The 17638-nt window shown below is 40.4% G+C and overlaps 1 long non-coding RNA gene across 1 annotated transcript in view; it reads right to left on the minus strand.

Moving 5' to 3' along the window:
• Nucleotides 1-10462: 10462 nt before the first annotated feature.
• Nucleotides 10463-17638, minus strand: part of LOC132770586 (uncharacterized) — a 28135-nt gene continuing 20959 nt past the window's right edge. The window contains exon 3 of the long non-coding RNA XR_010908927.1: nt 10463-11686. This is a non-coding gene — a long non-coding RNA (uncharacterized lncRNA). The remainder of the gene's footprint in view (nt 11687-17638) is intronic.

The raw sequence follows: 17638 nt of genomic DNA on the forward strand, positions 1-17638 counted from the left end.
CGGGTTACAAATAACCTATTATTATTATTATTATTATTATTATTATTATTATTGATATTATTATTAAGAAGTCCTGCCTGTTTGAGGAAATAAATGCCCCTATTCCATCCCAAGATTCACTCCTCCTTTTTTTCTATTCTTTTTATTTTATTTCTCAAACCCACGTCATTGATCTGGTCTCCAGAAAGTTATATTGCATCCTTTCCCTGCTGCCTTCCCAATGAATCATACAAATTAACCTGCCTAATAGCAGAGCATTATGATGAACTTTCTGTGGTTCTTTTTTTTCATCAAGGTAAAAATCTATCTGTTCTGAATGTGACAAATAGATGCCCACCCTAACAAATTCTAATTCACTAAAACTTATATTCAGTTTTAATGTTAATTGATTAAACTAGTGGGAGAAATTGCAAAAAAATAATAAAAATAAACAGCAAATCCAAAACTTTGAGTTTAATGCCCAGATCTTGGGAAAAAGAGAAATGCCAAGTGGCTGTCTGGGACTCCAGGAATACTGGAGATTAAGACCAAGTACACAATGCTGAGATTGTATGATGGAGCACCAATATTCTCTAGCTGTTAGAAGTTCTTGTTTCTTGACATCGTGCTAAGGATCCTTTATGGCTGGCATTTACTTTTGAGAGTCTTTATGCTGCTGCTGGATTTACAAGAGAGCTAGCATGGTGTAGTGGATTGCATATTGGATTCTGGGAGATCAAGGTCTGAATCTCTGCTGAGACATGGAATCCTACTTGGTGACCTTGGCCACATCACACTTCCTTAACTGCAGAGGAAGACAATGGTGAGCCTCTTCTGAAGAGAAAATCCTCATGTAGTCTCACCATATGTCAGAATCACTTGAAGGCACATAACATCAATAAGAAGTTAAAAGGGCAAAGCTGGCCCAGTTCCTTTTCATATCCACACTGCCACACTTATGATTCTACCATTAATGTACTGTCTGCTTCAGATTAAGCACTATGAAATGTGTTTCTACTAGTGAGTCAGTCTGAGCATATCAGTAAAAAAGGAATGGATATACACCAGCAACAGCAGAGCATACTAATAGTAAACAAAAACTACAATGAAAGTTTCAGTCTGTTCTTATTTTATGAGACAACACAGCACAGCTTTTAACCATAAAAATCATCTTCCAAAAATGTATTTACTGTTAACATTTGAAAGCTATTTCAAGGCCTATGAACATAAAGGACAGAAATATTCCCATTCTAAAATGGCTTTTATATTTTTGAAACTATTATAAAAGCCCTGCTTTAGAACGCTTCTCTCATTTTCACAAAATAGTTATGAATGCATCAGTGTTCAAAACTGCTTTCACATATCTTGATTTCTTTTTGAGTGCTACTTTCTTGAGAGCTACTTCCATATGATATGCCTTGATTTCTTTGCTAGTGGAAGAGCATTTTATGAACAGCGCAAAGAAGAAAGGATTGTTGCGCAGTGTGCTTTTATACTGGAGAATGGCAGCAATAAAAAGGTCAGGAGGAGAGTTATCTTTGAAAAGTGAAGTCCCCTGCCTTGTGAAAACAGAAAGATCTCAGCTTTCTTTCATTTTGTCCCTCTTCTTGATAGTAACATGTATGCACACACTAAACTGTTTCACACAGGCAACATTGTTGCATGACTATCTCAAGCGATGGAGCCCTTGGTGGCACAGTGGGTTAAACCCCTGTGCTGGCAGGACTGAAGAACGACAGGTTGCAGGTTCGAATCCAGGGAGAGGCGGATTAGCTCCATCTATCAGCTCCAGCTTCTCATGTGGGGACATGAGAGAAGCCTCCCACAAGGATGATAAAAAACATCAAAATCATCCAGGCGTCCCCTGGGCAACGTCCTTGCAGACGGCCAATTCTCTCACACCAGAAGCGACTTGCTCCTGACACGACCAAAAATAATAATAATCTCAAGCGATGACTTGCACATGTAAATGAACCAACGCAGGTCAAACATCACAGGATGTCCACATAATCTGACATTACAAAGGTTTTCAAACAAGACAGTCCCTATCCCCAGCTTGTCATGTAAATATGGTAAAAATTTGCTTCTGACATGAAGGCCCCACTGAGGGCCCTTCCAGACAGGTCCTATATCCCAGGATCTGATCCCAGGTTTTGTGTTTATCCCAGATTATCTGGCCATGCGGATTCATATAATACAGTTTAAAGCAGCAAACCTGGAATCAGGGCCCTGAGTTGCATCTAGAATGACTTTTCTATGAATTGAGGGGCTTCCTCAGTTTTAAAGAAGGATTGAGATCAAGCAGACTCTCCTACTAAGGAAGAGGATTGGAATAAATGTATCCTATAATCTGAACCATCACCCACATTGTTCAAGAAGGTATCTCAACCCTCCAGATCAGAAGGGGAATGGGAGAAAATCACCCCCAAGCCTTTTGCCAGTGCCAACTCCCTCAAGTGAAGTTTCTGTACATGGGTATGAATTAACTGCTGGCCCTATCTAGAGTGGACCCATTGGATAATTTGCTAAATCGTAAATCAACATGTCAGTCCCAAATTTAATAAATCTCCTTTTGGATTTCAGCTATAGAAAGTTGGATCCAATCCATGTTTTTTTTTAGATCTCACATTTCTTTAAAAGGTTCACATAATGTTTCCAAAATATATGCAGTAGAGTCTGCTTATCCAACATGAATGGGCCGACAGAACGTTGGAGAAGCAAAAATGTTGGATAATAAGAAGGGATTAAGGAAAAGCCTATTAAATATCAAATTACATTATGATTTACAAATTCAGCACCAAAACATCACTTTTTACAACAAATCGACAGAGAAAGCAGTTCAGTGCACAGTAACGTTATGTAGTAATTACTGTATTTACGAATTTAGCACCAAAACACTGTAATATATTGAAACAGCTGTGGATCCAGGTGGAAGGCAGACTGCGTTGGATAATACAGAATGTTGGATAAGCAAAGGTTGGATAAGCGAGACCCTACTGTATATTGAAAAATAATAAGTATAATGGCATGGTTCATGGTAAACAAGAGGTGAAATAAACATAGCTTATAGCTCTGTGAACAGCTTTAGGAGTTACTGTTTAATTTCTAATTATCTTGTCTATATCATAATTCGTGATGATCCATGCCAGTAAGGAAAGGGTCATCAGGGCAGAAATGACTTCCTCTTCCCTAATAGTCACACATCATGATATTTCTCCTTTTGTTTCTCCAACACATTCCTCACTCTTGCTCCTCCTGCAAATCAAGAAAATTTTTGAACCTGCCCTTGGTGTTTACATTCCTTAAGAGTCTTCACTTCGGGGCAAAACAATTCTTTTTGAGCTCATTAATTAAGGTCTCATCGCTTTCTTGGGGGACTTTTCTGCCCCAGGACAGTTCTGGAGCTTGATGAACAGCTAAAAATGTCTCCCTAATGAAAAAAAAAAAACACATCACAGTTGCTTGAAATAAAAAAATGGCATTTTTCTATATCAAATTATGTAAAAGGCTGTATTATCTCTTTTAAAAGAGGGAAATGCTTCTCCAGGAGATTTCCATGCTGGGATGCAGCTAATGAACAGGAAATGTGTGCATTGCCCTGCCCCCCCCCCCCCATAATTTTTTCCCCCTCAATGATATTTTCCTTTACTTCCCAGATTTCCAGCACTGTAGTAACTTAAAATGTCAATTGAAGTTCTAGGACTGGTTAAGCATCCAAAGAAAAACAGCGGCAGAAGATATCAAAGGAATGTAAACAAAGCAAATATAAAAGTTCTAGGTTTGATGAGAGACCCCCAACCAAGACCAGGTGTTGTCAGAAGAAGGGACTAGCAAAAACACCTCTGAGTACTCATTGCCTATGAAAGCCCTATGGAATTCATGGGATCGCCATGAATCAAGCAACTTATTTTCAGTATTGTACCCTTGGTAATCCTAAAACTTTGGTGACTGAGTCCCCTTGGGGAGAGAGGGTGGTTTAATAGTAGTAGTAGTAGTAGTAGTAGTAGTAGTAGTAGTATTTCATAGCTGTGCAGTTTTCTGGCACTGTATATTTCTGCCGCTTCTGTGACTGTTCTTTTGTACTTTGATTCTGTAGCCCACTTGTCAATGAAGTCCAGAATCAGCAGCGTCCACCGCCCTTTTATCCTGGGCGTCGACCGAGCCAGTATAGACTTTGTTTTGGGTTGTTTCTTCATAGTGCTAATGGGTTAGGTGCTCTTAGTTCCACTCCTCAGCTGAGACCTCTCTGACTTGGCTGGACCTGCTGGTAGTTACACGACTGCCAGCACAGCTCTCAGCATCCTTGGAGCAGTTAAGCCCCCCACCATGGCAAGGTGGTACCCATGGGGGGGGGAGGTGTCAAGGGGAAGACCTGCTTATGGCTCACTAATGGAACACTGAAGGAGACTGAAGGCCTGATTCTTGCAGCCCAGGAGCAAGTCATCAGAACAAAGGCAATTAAGGCCAGGATCAGCTGATGGCCCAAAATACAGACTGTGCAAGGAAGCTGATGAAACCATTGATCATATCCTCAGCTGCTGCAAGAAAATCACACAGATGGACTACAAACAGAAGCAAAACTATGTGGCCCAAATGATTCATTGGAACTTATTGGAGCCCCTGCTTCCCTGCCAAGTGAATGTCCCCAAACCTTTCCAGACTGAGTTCTCATGGGCCAACTGCTAGTGGTGGGTGTGGCTAAAGGAAACTTGTGACCAAAATGCCAGCATATTTTAGTTTAAACCACTTCCTTCCCATAAGTAAGCTTTAGCAGAGTCGAGGAGTTTTAAAAAAATTGGGGGGGGGATAGGAAATGCTATATAAAGGTTGAAGAACCACTGAACAATGGTGTATCATGAGAAGGAAGTGCCAAGGAAGAAAAGGCAGGTTCAGCTCAAGGACTAAAGTTTCCCCACTCCTTTGCTGTTTCTCCTATTTGTCTCCCCAATGTTAAGGCAAGACCGTGCTTGTAGAATCCCTCCCCTCTTACTTCCCTTATATAGTATGGACAAAACTGGGAATAGTTATGTTTTGGATTACAACTCCCAGCGTTTCCCAGATATCATGATCATCAATGGGAAAGATAGTGGGAGTTACAATCCACTCCCCCCCCCCCCCAACTACACACACACAAACACATAAATATATTACAAGCCCTGAGTATAGGGGCAATGGCCCATAGTCAGTTATGGGATTTCTATTCCAATATAATCTGTGTAAACTGCATGGCAACTTTCCTGATAGGCTCGCCTGAGGGTGCATTAAGGGTCATGTGGTGTCTCTGCCCATAAGCAGCATGCTCACAGGGGCTTGCTTGCTGGTGATGTCACTTTTCCTAGTCAGACCACTAGGTGCCTTGTTGTTACCTCACCAGCAAACATCTGCAAGGAAGCTGCTTCTGGCTAGTGACACAGTGGTGGGTCTGTTGAACACATGGACAATGCTGTCCATTCCTCCAAAACTCTAGGATCACTCCTGAGTTTCCTGGAAGCTCCAGAGTAAATCCCATTTCCTCCTTTGCTGGATTAACAGCTGGATGCAGCATTTCTACGTACTTCATGTGGGCTCTCCAATGATACGTCACGTGGACTTTCCGCAGCAGTTTTATTTGATTCTTGTAGACATGGCCCACGACAAAAGCTTAGTGTCTGAGTCAATTCCATGGTGTTCTTGCCCTTGCATCAATAAAAAATGTATTGTAAACAAAACAGAAGGCTGTTTTGTATAAAGTGAAATAAACTCATTGTGCTACTTGCTGTTTTGTCAGACTTTTGGCAAGCAAGCAGGGCTGACCTCCCAGTTGGCAGAGTAAAACTTTGGATACTATTAAATGCTTATAAATTGCAGTCATGTATTCACAATATTTATTTATAAGTTACTCCACCTCCTAACATAAACTTCCCTGAGCAGTTTATAATATATACAAACAGATACAACTTAGATACAAAATACAACATGAAATTGTAAATCCAGAAGGAGGGAAAAAAAAACCCACCTCATAGCAATACTAACACAGAATTTAAAACTGAGAGGCTCAGACTACATTGGTTGTCATTTATTTATGGGTTGGTGACAGTGAAGGAAGGCTTTCTTGGAAGCAAGCCATTTCACAAAGTGTTACCAATCTTTTAGTAAATGTGCAAAGGCTCGGGTGGTATTACTTTAGGCCTTTAACATTCTTGGAGGATCAGGATATAGATTTATGAAGTGAACGGACATTCCTTTTTTATCTCTTTTGATAGTTCCAGAATGCCAGCTCATCCAGGGAAATGAACTGGCAATAGCTTCAAGACTCCTAAACATAATGCAAAATTAGTGTACATAATTCACTATTATCAGATGTGGAAAACGTCAATTCTTCAGCAGAAGAATGGGTTCTGTCCAGTAGATTTTGGTCATAAGCCTCCAGATTCTGCAGCAGTAATCCTGCAGTAGTAATCCTTAAATATCAGTACCTGAAGAACACCAACCTTCACTCAGTTCTTGTAAGTTTCTTTCTTAGCTATTCTAAGAAGTAATATTAGACCTTGGTGAAGACAGATTTTTGGACTGATGCAGAAGAACTATTCTCATACATTAGTGAATAGGCCTATTCAGTATTTCTGTTGTACAGGAGCATTGTTGAATCACAACCTAATCTGAAGCATATGGAAGCCATGTATATAAATTTGTGATGCTCTGCAGCTGATCCAAAATCCACTTAGAGCACTGCAAATCTCACAAAATCTGGGGTTCCAGCAGAAGGACTTCATGTTGAAAGGTACAGTTGACTCTTGGTTAACCAGAACACAAGTAAATTGAACTCTGAAGCAACTAGCAAAAGGTTGAAGAAATAACACTTTTAAAAAGTGACATTAAGTCTAGTCATTTCTGACTCTGGGGGTGGGGTGGTTCTCATCTCCATTTCTAAGCCGAAGGGCTGGCATTGTCCATAGACACCTCCAAGGTCATGTGGTCAGCATGACTGCATGGAGCACCATTACCTTCCCGCCGGAGTGGTACCTACTGATCTACTCACATTTGCATGTTTTCAAACAGCTAGGTTGGCAGAAGCTGGGGCTAACAGCGGGAGCTCACCCAACTCCTCGGATTTGAATCAGCAAGTTCAGTAGCTCAGCGGTTTAACCCACTGTGCCACTGGTGGCTCCAATAACACTTAAAGTTCATGTATTATACAGTAAAACGATATTAAATTAAGTTTGTCTTTATTTTTCCTAATTTGCTTTTAATTATTGCATTTCAATATTAGTATAAATTCAGTACAGAGCTTATGGAGTGTAGTATTAGGCCAATTTTAGTAGTAACTCTCAAGCAACCAGAAGCAACATTTATCCTACTTCTACCAATCCCTTAGGGTGCTGGTTAACTGAAAGTCTACAGCATATAAAAAGTGATCATTCTTCATGGTCACCTTGTGCACACAAAGCAAGAATGCAGTCCGAGAAGGAGAAGCTCGGGATTTCTTGGGGTGTTGAATAGAGCAAATATTCCTCTGGCTTGCCACATGTAAAAGGCACAATGCCCACTTTGGACAGATGGGGAGAGGTGCCGCAATGGCAGGAAGCCCAGGACAGGCACCCAAAGCTCAGATTTCTCTCCAGGAAAGTTGAAACATCAGCACATGGAGATCCTTGGTATCTGAGGCACACATGTTTCTTGGCAACAATGAGGGCTTCCTGCTGAATATTTTGGCACGGACCACAAGGAACTTCAGTGTGCTTCTGTGGCTTCCATGGCTCTCCCCACCATGAGAACACATATAATTTTTGCCATCATTGCTTTATGCCTATAAACAGAAAAAGAACTTGGTTTTGCAAATTAGACTTTCTTAAATAATAGATGAAGAACTGTTAAAATGCCATCCAAGTTTTCACGGACTATGACTCTTTTATTAGTTAATGGTTGGTTTATTCTGGTCAGAGAGAGCGCTAGAAAGTGTGGTTTGGCATTCAGCGGAAACCGTAAATGTCACAATTTAAAACTTTCCTGTAGTTCCTTCTCCTGTTTTAATTCTTTTTAAAAATATATAATTCCTCTTTCCTCTTTAAGAAATGAGGACTTTGGGGGTCTTCCCATATGTACAAACTAAAATGATTTAAAAAACTTTAGGAGATTCCTTTATATTTCTCCCTCGAAGGCAATTCTGTATGGTTTATTCCACGTATTTACTTTTTTCGTTAGGAATTACAGTAAAGGTTTTCTGTTTCATCCATTACAGCACAGTGTTTTTCACATTTGAATAGCTGCATCAATATGAATCCTTTATAAGAACCTTAAAAAACAAACTTTGCCAAGTCCCAGAATACAGAAGCTAATTCACAGCCCTGGTACTCAGCTGCCTCATGAATAAGGGAGACTGTGTGGCTGACACTTTGAAGCTGTAGCTGTTAAACCATACAGAATATTTACCTCAATAAATCATTATAAGAAACTAAGGTACAATTATACCCACAGAGAAATAAAATTCAAAACACTGATTTATGTGGTTCAGTTGCCTGTTCTCTTTTCCATCATGTTTTGAATTTTATGCGTGCTTGTCATCTTTGGCTGTTTCCATGCATCTTTAAAGTAATGGGCCCTGCCTTTTTTTAACATTGCTCATTAGGGTTGTTATTTCACTTTGACATCTAGGAATGGTTTGCACAGTGTACAAAGTTTTGCATCTAAAGTTAACTGTACCTTAAGGTATAGGCCAGTAAATAAATACATTTAAAGATGGAAAGGGAGCATAATTTACCTCGAGTGCTATAGCAGTTACCCCAGTTTTGATAGTTTAAGTTGAACAGACAGGTTTGTTTTGGGCTTAATTTTGGAAACTCGAGTTTCCAGACCATGATGGTCGGAAACATAAAGGCAACATTGTGTTCAGATAATACCGGAATATTTTGGAATACAAAGTCTATCAACAATAACATATTGATGTAACAGACTGTTACAGACACATTATGTTGTCCTTAATTATCATTATCATTGCAACCACCACCAGCATCAGCAACAATTTTTCACAGTAACAGTTATCCTTTTATTGCCAACCAGTCTATCCAGGATAGGTTATGGAGAAGAATAAATGCCATATATATAAAAATGGCGCTCCATGCAGTCATGCCGGCCACATGACCTTGGAGATATCTATGGACAACGCCGGCTCTTCAGATTAGAAATGGAGATGAACACCACCCCCCAGAGTTGGACTGGCTAGACTTAATGTCAAGGGGAAACCTTTACCTTTACTTTGAACATAAAAATAGTAACTAGTAAAACAGTGATTAAAAATACAGAAGAATATAGACAATTGTCAGTTTAAAAACAAGCATACAAGCCCTTCCCAGTGCATAAAAGGACCACAGAAGATTAACAAGATTTGATGTTTCCAAGAATGAAAGACCTTGGAAAACAGAGAAGCCTTTGTACTGTCGAAGGCTTTCATGGCTGGAATCACTAAGTTCTTGTGGGTTTTTTCGGGCTATATGGCCATGTTCTAGAGGCATTTCTCCTGACGTTTCGCCTGCATCTATGGCAAGCATCCTCAGAGGTGAGGTCTGTTGGAACTGGGAAAGGGGTTTATATATCTGTGGAATGACCAGGGTGAGACAAAGGACTTTTGTCAGTTGGGCTAGGTGTGAATATTTCAACTGACCACCTTGATTAGCATACAATGGGCTGACTGTGCCTGGAGCAAACTCTTCTTGAAAGGTAATTAGATGTCCCTGCCTGTTTCCTCTCTGCTGTTTTTGCTGTTGCAATTTTAGAATTTTTTAATACTGGTAGCCAGGTCTTGTTCATTTTCATGGTTTCCTCCTTTCTGTTGAAATTGTCCACATGTTTGTGTATTTCAATGGCTTCTCTGTGTAGTCTGACCTGGTGGTTGTGAGAGTGGTCCAGCATTTCTGTGTTCTCAAATAATATGCTGTGTCCAGGCTGGTTCATCAGGTGCTCTGCTATGGCTGATTTCTCTGGCTGAAGTAGTCTGCAGTGTCTTTCATGTTCCTTGATTCTTGTTTGGGCGCTGCGTTTGGTGATCCCTATGTAGACTTGTCCACAGCTGCATGGTACACGGTAGACTCCTGCGGAGGTGAGAGGATCCCTCTTGTCCTTTGCTGAACGTAGCATTTGCTGGATTTTCTTAGTAGGTCTGTAGATTGTTTGTATGTTGTGTTTCCTCATCAGCTTCCCTATGCGGTCAGTGGTTCCCTTGATGTATGGCAGGAACACTTTCTAGATAAAGAGAAGCCTTTATCTAGAATCATGATAATTGCAAAATTAATATTTATTTAGTATTAAAGTATTTATATCACATGCGTATCTGCCTTCAAGTCGCTTTTTGACTTATGGCAACCCCATGGATTTCATAAAGAAGGAACACTCAAGAGATGGTTTTGTCAGTGCCTTCCTTTGAAATGTAACCGTCAGAACCTGGTATTCATTGTCAATTCAAGGACAAACCAGGGATGGCCCTGCTTAGATTCCAAAAGCAGATGGGATCAGGTGCCTTTAGGGCATTTTAGCCCCATACCATTCTGTAACGAAGATTTCACGAAGGCTTACTTATCAGCCTCTCCTTCTTCTCCACTCCACCTATGCTTTGTTCCCTCATATGCTCTGTCTAAATGTGGAGGATCAAGCAGCTAACAGGTGGACAATTGTCTCCATGGCTTCCTGTTTGGCATCTCCATAAAAAGTAATGCCTCCATCGCTATAACTTATATTTCTTTCACATCTACTGGACTGCATGTTATGATAGAAGTAACCTTACTCTACTGATATAGTCTTTTCTTTTTCAGATTGACTGATTAGAACAATGAATCTGAATATAAAAGAAGAAGTTGTCATTTAATTTCTGGCAAAAGAAGGTTGTGCACATAAGGAAATCCATAATCGCTTGAAGAATGTTTATGGGGAGACTGTAATGGACATCAGCAATGTGCAATGTTGGGGGAAGGAGTGTGAAAACAGAGAAATGGAAATTGCAGATAAACTGAGAAGTGGTCAGCCAACAACATCAGTCACAAATGCAAATTGAGAATGGGCTGATGAACTGATTCGAGGAGACAGACACATTACAGTTCAGAATGTTGCTGATGCATTGAATGTCTCATATGGCACTGCCCAAGGAATCATTGCTGACTTGGGATAGCGCAAAGTGTGTGCTAAGTGGGTTCCCAAGCAATGTTGAGCTATGTTGATTGGTAGTTTTGTGTAGAGGATAGTTTAGGCTATGATCTGTAGCAACTTCTGCTGTTATATGTTCACTTATAACATTTTTATGACACAGGAGGCAAAACGTTTTGACTCACCCGCATAGTTTAGGAGACATGCAACTTTAGGGAAGGCTCCTGATCACCAGCTCCAGGTTGAGGGGCCTCCAATTCAAGTCAGTAGCCTGAACCATATTCCCCAGCCAGAAACTATGCATCCTTGAGCTCAGTCAGCTTTTTCCCCTCCTCCTTATCTGACTCCAAGTTGGATGTGGGACCATTTCCACAAAATACTCATGGCTCGATAAGCAGCCTTAGGCGGTGTCCCTCTGTTCTTTAAAGAAAACTGGTTGAGCACCTTGAATGGTTGGATAATCTATCAATAGCACCTTTGTCTCACTCGGAACATGTTGCAGTTATTATTGGACTCGAGACAGTGTATCAGGTCTTCCAGATCCTTGTCCACAACCTCTTCTATGTCACACAACTCAAACGTTAGAGCTGTGTGTCACCTGCAAATAGCAAACACACTCTGAAAAAGTGTCACAAAAGCCTCTTCATTTGTTTGGAAAGTTTTGTTTGTTTAAGAAGCTATTAAGGGAAAAGAACTAGTAACAGAAATAGCTGATCCTCTGTTTAACTGTAGCACAAAGTAAACCAATAAGGTAAAAATGAGTTGCATCATACTATTCATATTCTTATATGAACCGATTTGTAATGCTGTTGGAGTGGCCATGAAGGAGGAATTCAAAATTCAAGGGCATTCACATTGATATAATTGTACTTAAACTGCCTTAGTTGATGCTAATAGGGATAAATTATCTCTAGGACAAATTTAGAAGTAAATACATTCTATTGGTCACAAATCCAGAATCTACACACACACAATGTAATATAGTAAAACACAGGACAACTATCCATACATGAAAACAGAGATCAGGTTGTCTCACATTAAATCCACATTTCAGGTTATTCCCAGAGAGCAATAACTTGAATAAAAATAGGAAATACACCAAGACACTGTGGGATATTACATGTGTCATTTGGATCAATTTATAGTAAATCGCATAATTCCAGAAACCAAACACCCATCTAGACTTCTAATTACAAATCGGATCTGATTGAAAACTGTTGGATGCAGACTGCTGAATTACATAAGAGATTCACCAGATGCTCGCTAGGGCTGGGCAACCACGGAAAAATTTGTTTCTAAACTCGATTCTTTTTTGGGGTTTTTTGCGTTTCGATATTTAAAAGAATTCCGAAATTTTTCTTTAAAAAAGTACGATATTTACGAAATTTCGTAAAATTACGAAACAATACGAAACGAATACGAAACGAATACGAATCGATTCGTTAATGGTGGACGCGACCGCACAATACGCTAAAAAACCTCCATATGGGACATGGGGAACTTCTGAAGCTTCCCTCTCCCTCTGTTGTTGACTGTTGGTGTGATATTTATAATTTTTTTTCACTGATTAAACAAACAACAGCTATAAAACTTGCCCCAGACATGCGGAAATAATAACGAAACGATTTCGAAACGATTTCGAAACAAATACGAAGCAATTACGAAACGAATTGAAAAATTCGTTTCGTTTTTTAGATGCTCCTGAATGGTTCGTTATCGCTTCGTAACAAAAAAAAATAACGAATTTTTAACGAATTACGAAATTACAAAACGAAACCGCCCAGCCCTAATGCTCGCTTCTATTGCAGACAGGCCACTGGTGCACCAAAACCCTGGGGGCAAGATTAAATGATAAATAAACTGTGCCTAAGCAGTTCCAATTTTTGTTCCCTTTACTCAAACTAGAACTGGACTGCAGTCTACTTTCCATGGTCCTGGATGGGTGAAAGGTAGCCACATTTCTAGATGGAGCATCAAAAGAACCAAGTGGAAAGCATGTATTTTCTTGGAAAACAACCTAAATTATAGACCACTAAAGTAGTTCAGCAAACCCAATCATGCACTGCCCTCACTCTCCTGGTGTAAATGCTTTCAAAAACAACAAACCACAAACTAATTAGTAAGCCAAACTTCTGCTAACTCATATGTAAAGTGTTAACTCCTTGTCAGAGATGGGCTACTGGAAAATATAATCTGAGAATCAGATGTTTGTTGTTGACACTTTTATGGCCTTTCCTGGTTGGGGAAGACAGATTCATGAATCCCTTACTCTCATGCCCTGGCAGCTCTTAGTAGCAACTTTGCTGGCCTTTGCACAATAGTAGTATGAGTGCTACAGCCTATGCAAAAACAAAATGAGATCTCTGCCCATGACCAGACCAGACTGAAATGTTAAATCAATCTCTTGTTAGGCAGATCACACAAATTTGTATGCATGTTGATTTTCTCTTATGACATACAGTATTATGGAACTGAAGTGTCACCTAGTAGGAATGGGTGACTAGAGTGCTGCTTTACACTGAAACATACTTGTTGCATGTATCAAAGGAGCACTTTGGGATATTTCTTTTAAAATTCAGACTAAAACCTAGGATGGATTTGTTGTCTCACTATCATGCAAGCAGCCCACTTCTATCTGGGCAAACACAGACTCTTCAGCTGACTCACATATTAGCCTAATACATGTTGGATGGGAGCAATAGGTAAAGTTACATCACAAAACAGAGAGATAGGAAGAAGATATGCTATGGAAATGCTATAATTCTCATGTTTTGATGTCCTCGGCAATGTATAAAAGGAAATATTCTTTACTTGTGATGCACATTACTCAAACCAAGATTAAATGTAGGCATTTTGGTGGAGACTGTTGGGTGAGTGGGCTTATACAAAATACCCTCCCCATAAATGTATAGCAGAATAACTTATTAGCAGCAGTGTAACCCAGCACCAGTAGCCAAAATCCTTAAAAGAACAAAAACACACAGCTTTACACACAAGGCCTTCAACCTGGGGCTTCTCTCACCAAAGTTCCTTACATCAGGCCTTCTCACACTTGGCCTTCTCATAGACTATGGCCTACCTCACACCGTGAGGCCTTTCTCCCACTGAGATCTCACTCCAACTGAGGTTTACCTCAGACTGATAGATATTTAGCTACAGGCACACCTGCTTATATAGAACTGCTTTTGCTGAGCCATTGCATCCATTTAACCCTTTAAGTGTTTGACTCACATTTTTGTAATTAAAAATACCTTGTTAATTTTTAATATTTATGACAGAGACATACAGGTTGTATAAATGTATATGCAAATACTGGTATCCCAAAATCGGGAGATGGGGAATCTAAAATCCCAAAAATGTTTCTGGTCCCTAGCATTTGGGAAGTATTTGCACTATCAAGCCTCTTGGATAGATTGAACTTCCCTGGCATCAAATGTTATCCCTACTACTTCTAAAAACTCAAAAACTCTTTCCTACAAGGTTATAATCTTGTAAACAAAATGCAAAGTGTAGCAAATGTTTGATTCTTTTGGATGGACAGCTGATGCTGAGGATTGTTCCACTTCCGCTAAAGCCCCCTCTCTCCTTCACTCCCTTGTCACTCTGGTGCCCTGGCTGATGTCACTCCAGGTGGGATTCACCAGCAGGAAGGAGAAGGGGAGGGGATGGCAAGGGTGGCTGTCTGGTGGGACTGAATCAGGTTTGGCACCAGTGGTCAGTGAGGGCCGGTATATATATGTGTGTGTGTGTGTTTATAGCTGATCTGGGGCTGATCTGCTATATGCCATGCTGGATTGGCCCTGAGATAATAGGCCAGTGTAGAGCTGCCCCAAGTTACCAGTGAGGAAGTCCTCCATTTTATTCACTCACTGCCATGAATTCACAGCACAGCCATGCACAAGTCACAGTTCCAGACAGCAGGTTTGTCCTGAAAACACTCAAATGGCACTGTGTGACTATTTTGTCCTTTCTTCCGTATAGATTTTTTCAGATTAAAAAAAAGATGGAAGAAAAATTGATGCAGTGTGATTTTTTTTCATGTCAGGAGCAACTTGAGAAACTGCAAGTCACTTCTGGTGTGAGAGAATTGGCCATCTGCAAGAACATTCCCCAGAGGACGTCTGAATGTTTGATGTTTACCATCCATGTGGGAGGCTTCTTTCACATCCCCACATGGGGAGCTGGAGCTGACAGAGAGAGCTCAATCCACTCTCCCTGGATTAGAATTGCTGACCTATCCATCAACAGTCCTGCCAGCACAAGGGTTTAACGCACTGCATCACTGGGGACTTCATATGCAATGTGATACTAAGCATGGATGGCACCTGTGAGCACCCTTAGGATCAGTTCTCCCACCTACAATATCACAATTTAGGAAAGTTACTTAACGAGACCACAGTTTTCCAAATCCCAACTGGCCATGTTAGTTGAGCAATTCTGGGGTTTTTTCAACAGTATCCTAAAAGGAACATAGCAGCTCTTATTCTCAGGGGCACCATTTTGGGGTAGTCTGTCCTGACACATTTTTGTTCTCGTGTGATTGTGTGATTGGAAGTACATATATTCTTGCTAAACCCCACATTCGACACACTCAAGGGCCCCTGTTATAAATTACATAGCTCTGTGTGTTAGGTATTCATGCCAAAGGTGCAAATCCCTTTGCCTTAGAAGAGAGCGCCTATTTGTCCTAGGTGGATAAGGTTGCTTTAGTTATTATGAATCATCACAAATAAAACAGTCTTGAAAGAAATTATTTCTTTACAGTTTCCCCCTTAGCGACTCTCAGGGCGTTTGGAATGTGCTGAATTTTACACAGCTCAACATCTCTGGTGCCTTCCCACTGAAATCCGAAAAGGCATCCCTGTCTGTGATCTACGTTTTACTCCATCGCACTATTTAAAACAAAAACAAAAACACACACACACACTTTAACGGGGGAATTTAGGGACTGCAGAGTCTGGCTCCCCCAAAAAGAATTTTCACACAGCAATGAAAACATCTGAAACAACATTATTTTTGAGGTTTCCATATAAAACCAGAAATGAAATGGTGCCAGCTATTTAACTGCAGTTTGGGAATATTCCAGTGACTACATATAGTACTGTTTACTTTGTCCAGCAACGGTGCTTGAAAATCTAGTTAACTTTTCAAAATGAAATGTAGCAAACAGACACATATAACATGAATCACAGTTCTCAGTGCTTCTAGGAAAAAGACATGCAGGGCGTGAGGGACCCACATCTGTCTGAAATATGCTCTCTAAATTTGACTCTCTTCTTTTTAATATAGTGTGTGCCAGGACTCTCAGAAAGTACTGGATATGAAATGCACCCTGCATCTGCTCAGAAACACTCTGTTCTTGCCTCCGGTCCTTGCATTGAAATAGGGACTCAGACTGTGTTGACGAAGGCTTTCATAACTGGAATCGTTGGGTTGCTGTGAGTTTCCCAGGCTGAATGGCCATGTTCCAGAAGCACTCTCTCCTGACATTTTGCCCACATCTATGGCAGGCATCCTCAGAGGTTGTGAGGTCTATTTGAACCTAAGTAAGTGAGGTTTATATATCTGTTGAAAAGCACTCTAACAGCCACCATATCAGACTACAGAGAGAAGCCACTGAAATCCACCAGCATGGGGACAATTTCAACAGAAAGGAGAAAACCATGAAAATGAACAAAATTCAGCTACCAGTATTAAAAGAAAACTCTAAAATTGGGACAGTAAATAAAGAGCAACATGCAAAAAGCAGAGAAATTCCAGACAAGAATCAATCAGGCCCAGCTAACCCCTCCCAACAAAGGAGTCCCCCAGGCAGCAACCAGCCAGGCATTGAAGCTGCAAGGCCATTAAATGCTAATCAAGGTGGCAACCTAGATACTTAGACTGCTTGGAAGAGTTCCTCTTTGGACTACAACTCCCCAAATATGAGATTTTTTAAAAGTGTAGTTTCTAGAATTCTGGGAATTGAGTCTAAAAAATACTTCCTGAGATTTTGGAAGAAATGTATCCCTGTCTGTTCTTTGGCCTCATGACATTCTGAATTGAAATTAAAAACTGGAAGAGATTTTTTTCATGTATTAGTTTGCAGCCACATACTGTTTTTACCTAATACCAAGTTACTTTCTTTCTGCTAAAGTCCTGACTGCATTTCACAATGCAGCCTGCGAAAGGCCCCTGCTGTTGCTGATTAGAGAGAGCCCAACTTCCTGCCCCCCTCAACCTGTGCGACTCCCTCATTTTCACTACCCTACGGAGATAAATAATGTATACCCATCTGAAAGTATCAGGAGCAGAATCCCTTAAATAGTGTTTGCAAAAATCAAACCTCCCTTCAAATCAAAATGAGGCACCTCTCTTAATTTGGAGGGAGGGAAGAAGAAAAAGTCAAGATCTCCATGAAAAGCCCTTTGAAAAGTGTTAGATCCCCATCCTTGCAAAGGTACATTATGTTTAATATATATAGCCGGGAATACATTTCTGAGAAACAAACAGCCTTGAGGCTATGCTCGAGAAGAGGGGGGAGCTCTTTCAGGAGGAGACTATAAAATTA

Source organism: Anolis sagrei, chromosome 1 (assembly GCF_037176765.1).
Source record: "Anolis sagrei isolate rAnoSag1 chromosome 1, rAnoSag1.mat, whole genome shotgun sequence".
NCBI classification, from domain to species: Eukaryota; Metazoa; Chordata; class Lepidosauria; order Squamata; family Dactyloidae; genus Anolis; species Anolis sagrei.